Genomic DNA, 6,455 nt, shown 5'->3' on the forward strand with positions numbered 1-6,455 from the left:
CATAGCCATATGCATTGTCAAATGATAGAAAAGCCAAGGACCCAAAGATAGCAGCACCCAGCCCCATAAGGCCACAGTCTTTAAGGAAAAAGCATCACCTTGTTGACACTTCAGTTTTGGGATTCTCCTAGTTTCAAAACCACAAGCCAATAAATTCCCATTAAGTCAGGGCCATTGAAGGATATTTGTTTTACCAGCTAGGAAACTAAGACACTAGTCCTAGTGGATTATGATCCATCCTAATCCAGTTTGGCCTCATCTTAACTTAACAGTACTATCTTTAAAGACCCTATTTTTAAATAACATCACATTCAGAGGATCAGGGACTAGGACTTGAACATACCTATTTAGGGGGATACAATATAACCTATAAAGTTTCAGAAGTTTTGGCTATTATTTCTTCAAATATTCTTTCTACTTTTTCTCACTCTTCTTCTGGGACTCCCATTATGCAAATGTTGGTATGCTTGATGGTGTCCCACAGGTCTGAGGCTCTGTTCAGTTTCTTTTATTTTTCTCTTCTCCAGATTGGGTACTCTCCACTGGCCTACCTTCAAGTTCAATGATTATTTTCTGCCAGCTCAATCTATTGTTGAGCCCTTCTGTGATTTTTTTTAAAAATTTCAGTTATTGTTATTGTACTTTCCAACTCCAGAGTTTCTATTTAATTCTTTTAAATAATTTCTCCTTATTAATAGTCTCTATTTTGTGAGATACCATTCTCAATATTTTTAAAATATATGTATTTTTTAATTTTTAAAAGATACATAGATCACACAAAATTCTCAGTCTTAGGTCTTCAGGTGTGGTTTCCTTCCATTTTTGTGAACATATTTATAGTAGCTAATAGAGTCTAGGAAGTCCAGCATCTCAGTTTCCTCAGGTACAGTTTCTATTAACTGCTTTGTTTCCTGTATGTGCTATGCTTTCAGATGTGGTTACTGAAGTCTGTTGAGTTAGCTGAGTGGTCAGCTCTTGGAGACTGAATCGTGCTGCCACAAAAGGCATGTTCAGGTTCCAATCCTGGTTGTGTGGGTGTGCACCCTTTTGTAAATAGGATCTTTAAAGACCTTATTAGGGAAACAGATGTGGCTCAACCAATTGGGTTCCTATCCACCATATAGGAGGTCTGGGGTTCAATGCCCAGGGCCTCCTGGCGAGGGCGAGCTGGCCCACACAGTGCCGGCCCACATAGGAATGTGGCCCTGCGCAGGAGTGCCAGCTGACATGGAGAGCTGACACAGCAAGATGACGCAACAATAGACACAGAGGAAAGAAAATAAGACATAGCAGAACAGGGAAATGAGGTGGTGCAAGAGTAATCACCTCTCTCCCACTCCGGAAGGTCCCAGGATCAGTTCCTGGAGCCACCTAATGAGAATGCAAGCACACAGAAGAACACAGCAAATGGACACAGAGAGCAGACAATGAGGGGAATGGGGCCAGGGAAGAAATAAATAAAAATGAATCTTTAAAAAGGAAAAAAATGGCCTTATTAGTTAAGGTATACCCAAACTGAATGAGGGTGGATCTTAATCCAATGTGGCTGAAGTCCTTATAGCACAGGAAACTGGACACAGAAAAGAAGCCACGGGGAGTGTATTAGTCAACCAAGGGGCACTGAGGCAAAATACCAGAAATTGGTTGGTTTTTATAAAGGGTATTTATTTGGGGTAGGAGGTTACAGATACCACGTCATAAAGCATAAGTTACTTCCCTCACCAAAGTCAATTTTCATGTGTTGGGACAAGATGGGTGCCAACGTTGGTGAGGGTTCAGGCTTCCTGGGTTCCTCCCTTCCATGGTCTTGCTCATCTCTGGGTTCAAGGTTCCTTTCTTCCTGGGGCTTGCTTCTCTTTCCTCTTGTGTGCTTACTTCCCAGGGTGCCAGCTTAAGACTTCAGCAAAAAACTCCAACATCAAGAACCACTAACTCTATCCTTTGCCATGCCTTTTATCCGAGTCCCCACCCACCAGGGGATGGGGACTCTGCCCTAACGATGTGGCCCAATCAAAGCCCTAATCATGACTCAATCACACCCAGGTACAGACCAGATTACAAACATAATCCAATATCTATTTTTGGAATTCATAACCATATCAAAACTGCCACAGGGAGCAACCAGAAGCTGGAAGTCAACAGAAGCCGGAAGAGAAAAAAGATGCTACCACGTGCATTGCCATGTGATAGAAAAGCCAAGGAACCCCAAGATTGCCAGCTGGCCAGAAGATACCAACTTCAGGAGGAAGCAAGCCTTCTAGAATCTGAAACATGAGCCAATAAATTCCTTTTGTTAAGCCAACCCATTTTATGGTAATTGTTTTAGCAACTAGAAGTAATGACTGAATAGAGATTCATCAGCTAATGGTTGAATAGAGATTTAATGTCCTGAGCCAGTAAGTATCTCAGCCTTTGCTGAAGGGATCTGTGTGTTAGTACATGTTTTCTATGCTCTGGTAGGCAGTTTAAAACTGACTTAGCCTTCACTTCCTGTTTGTACAGAGCCTCAAGGACATCCAGAAGTGAGAGATTACAGCCTTCTTGGGTCTTTCCTGGGCATGTACACAGCTCTGTACATGTGCTTGACCTTCTAGCTTCCCAACAGTATGTCAGAACTTTTCAAAGCCCCCTGTTGACTTCTCATTCTCCAGCCCCAACTGTTATTCCTGCGTAAGGCAGTTGCAATGTTAAACAATTGCTGCTGACTGTTCTCAAAAAATGTCCTAGGGAAAAGGCTATTCATAGTTAATGAGCTCCAAATTCTGTCAAATAAGGATGATCCCTGTGAGTGGCAATTTCCAAGGTAAAATATTGACAGTCTCTGGGAATGAGGCTTGTAGGGCTGTTCAAATCCATTCTGTCCCTTGCAGTGACTGTAGGCTGTTGGTTTACACAGATACTGTAGATATGAGGCTAAATCTGAGGCTACTGTGGAGCTGGGAAGAGGAATGAGAAGAAGGCAAGTTAAAATGCTACAAAGCTTGCTGTTCTTACTGAGATTCTATTATTTTTCTTGAGTAAATGCTTGTCAGATTGTCACAAGCCTTTTAATTTCCAGAGTTCTGAAAAAGTTGATTTTGACAATTTTTGCCAGTGCTTTTGCCACATTGCTTTTGTGAAAGAGTAGATTTTCAAAAATACTCCCTCCCAGGTCATTCTTTATTTTCCATTCTGCTGAGACCAGCTTAGCAATAGGTCCGCATAAAGGGAAAGCAATGCAGAACTGAACAAATAAAAGGACATAAAGAAAGACGCTAGAGAGGAAATGAAGATGGGACCAGGGGCTTCATAGCTTTTGAAACTGACAGCCTCAACCCTAGTTTCCACATTGTATTTGAAAGCTAACAAGCAGCTGTTTGCTACAGGCAGCAACTTGCAACATCTTCTACAATAGTAGGAAGCAACTGCAACATCTACAATAAAGTAACATTTACAATATGATCTACAATAATAGGAAGCAACAAATAGGTAAGCCAATTTCCCACAACATATCCCCCTTTTTGTTTTCATAAAGCAACAAAGGCAGATTAGGTGGTATCTTACTGCCTCATACCCTGAAGGGCTTGTTGCATGCTTTTTTTTTCTTTTTTTTTTAAAGATTTATTTAATTCCCCCCCCCTCCCCTGGTTGTCTGTTCTTGGTGTCTATTTGCTGCGTCTTGTTTCTTTGTCCGCTTCTGTTGTTGTCAGCGGCACGGGAAGTGTGGGCGGCGCCATTCCTGGGCAGGCTGCTCTTCCTTTTCACGCTGGGTGGCTTTCCTCACGGGCGCACTCCTTGCGCGTGGGGCTCCCCCACGCGGGGGACACCCTTGCGTGGCAGGGCACTCCTTGCGCGCATCAGCACTGCGCATGGCCAGCTCCACACGGGTCAAGGAGGCCCGGGGTTTGAACCGCGGACCTCCCATATGGTAGACGGACGCCCTAACCACTGGGCCAAAGTCCGTTTCCCTGTTGCATGCTTATTGTTTAAGTAACAATGTCAAATCAGAGAAAAGCATTTTATACATAATCCATAACTACAGGAGATTATACAAACTGTCAACTAGCAGATGATTTGTTTCTCATGGGCTTAAGCTTTCCTACCAGCAAGGCTATATAGGCCAGTACTTGATCAAAAATTACTTTATTTCCCCCAATTTATATAATTTGAGGCATAGACAATGACAAATTATTGTTACTTCCCTCTTTTGGGCTGTGGGACAGCTGGAAGTTTATCACATAACTTCAGTGCCTTCACTGGTCCTGCTCTTAGCGTCTTCACTGGACCTAAAGCCACAACTCAGTGTTGAATTAGCTTAGTCCATCATTGTGAGGACTCATTTTCCAGGCAGAAAACAATGGCTAGCTTGTTATAAGAGTCCTGATGTAGTGTCTGTAGCAGTGAAAGCACATCCTGCTGCAGGAGGGGCCGATGCCACAGTTGTTGATGTGAGCATGCAGGACACCCATGCGTGATGTCCACAAACTGCTGGTGAACAACAGGCAGCTGGAACCACTGGGCTAGGCAGCACAAGGTCTGGTACAGCGTTCGCCTTTCCAGTGGAGCCACTCTGCTTCTTCTCAGGTCTCAATTGTATGGCTCTGGATCTTCATGAAGCATCTGCCTCAACAGTTCTGAGAAGGATGTTAGAGGAGTGGGCAGGGACATGACAGTTACCTGTCACTGCTGGCAGGTGTCCCAGGTGTTCTTCCACAGATCTCTCCCCCATAGAGGATGATTCACAACAGTCCATCATTTTTGTCTTGCTTTTAGTATTTGCAATCCTCCCCTGGATAGGGATGGCAGTTTTCAGAGTAACCAGACACTGTTGGGTTAAGCCTTTCACTTTTAGTAGGGTTTCCTATGCTGCACATAGTTGCTTTTTTATCTTGTACTTACTGTCTTTTCCCACAATTGTGACTAAAACCCGAGGGGTACTCAATTAGTATACTGCCTTTGCCACAAACCCCACCTAAAGCCAGTATTAGTGCTAGCCATATCTCATTCACAGGCTAAGTCAATATCTACCTTCTCCCCCCCCTTTTTTTTTTTTTCAAATTTAAAAGCAGCCTGCTGGAGGTCCTCCTACTCCCATGTAGGGCATTTCCTAATTAACACATCTCAGTGAGGGATAAAAGATTTTTAGTATTCCAACAATATTACAAATTCTGTTAACATAAGAAAACGTTGTACTTTATCAATTACAGCAGAGAATATAGTTTTGTCTTACCCAACCAAACAACATTTAATGTTTTGATATAGTAGCAGGGACCTTACAGCTTGTCCCAATTGTTTGCCTATTCCAGGCCCTTAAGATATCATTCCAGGTCTCTGATGTTTCTTAGTAGGGTCACTGCCACAGGTTTCTTCTAAGCAGCCAGATTCATTGCCATCAGGCCAGGGCAGAAAGCCTTGAAGAACTGCAAAAGTCCATTGTTGCCCTTTTCACACAGTTTTTGCACTTTTTGTATTCATTCAAGATTGTTTTACTTTAAACATATTAACTCACTGAATGCTACCACAACACTTTTACAACTTGCTATATGCATTCAAGTTTTGTCCTGCATATTTCCATTTTGATTTTATGAAAACTAGCCATCTTCCATTAGGATAAAACATACTTTTTTTTTTTTTTACCTTTTTAAATATTCATTTAAGTTTCCATCCTTCATTTTATCCTGTGAAGAAAAATAAACTATTCAATTTGGGCAAGAACTATTCTTTATGAAGAGACTCACAGTAATTTCATTAATCAAGACTTACAATTTTAATTATTGTAGGGGCCTTATTAACATTTAAAATTATGTATTAATATAAGTGCTTATTTAATTTTTGGCCATTTGAACAGAGCTGTTTTAGAAATTTTTATTTATTTATATCACCATCCAGGGGTATCAAATATACTGACAATGAACAATCACAAAAATCCTTACATCAACAGAAACATAAAACTTACTATTTTGACCTGTAATTCTTACTCTTTTGTATAGCTGTTTCCAAGCCCTCCATCATTTCACATCTTAGATTTTACCGATTTTAAGATCTCTTCTGGAACCTATGTTGCCTGTAACATGCAAGCTTGTACTTGGAAACACTTTCATTAGTAATGAGCAACCAGTTAGGAAAACTTGAGCAGCATAAATGCAGTTAAGCTCTTATTTAGCAATTTAGACAGACAATGCAAATTTTTTGGATTACTACTTTTTAAGACTACACTGAGACTTGAAGTTCAGGAGGAAACTATTGACTCAACACTGAACATTTCTTTTAGCACCTTGATAAAACTTTTGTACTAATTTTATTAATTTGGTTAAATAGGTCAAATCAGAATCAGCATGGAAACAAAACAACACCAATGTTGCCATGTTTTCCTCTTCTTCCAGAAGCTTAATTCTGTTAGCCCTGCACTAGCCCAAGCCACATTATCATTTAGGCAGCAAGGTGCCTTATTTAGCACTTTTGTCTGTATGGGGCAT

Source organism: Dasypus novemcinctus, chromosome 18 (genome assembly GCF_030445035.2).
Source record: "Dasypus novemcinctus isolate mDasNov1 chromosome 18, mDasNov1.1.hap2, whole genome shotgun sequence".
Classification (NCBI taxonomy): Eukaryota; Metazoa; Chordata; class Mammalia; order Cingulata; family Dasypodidae; genus Dasypus; species Dasypus novemcinctus.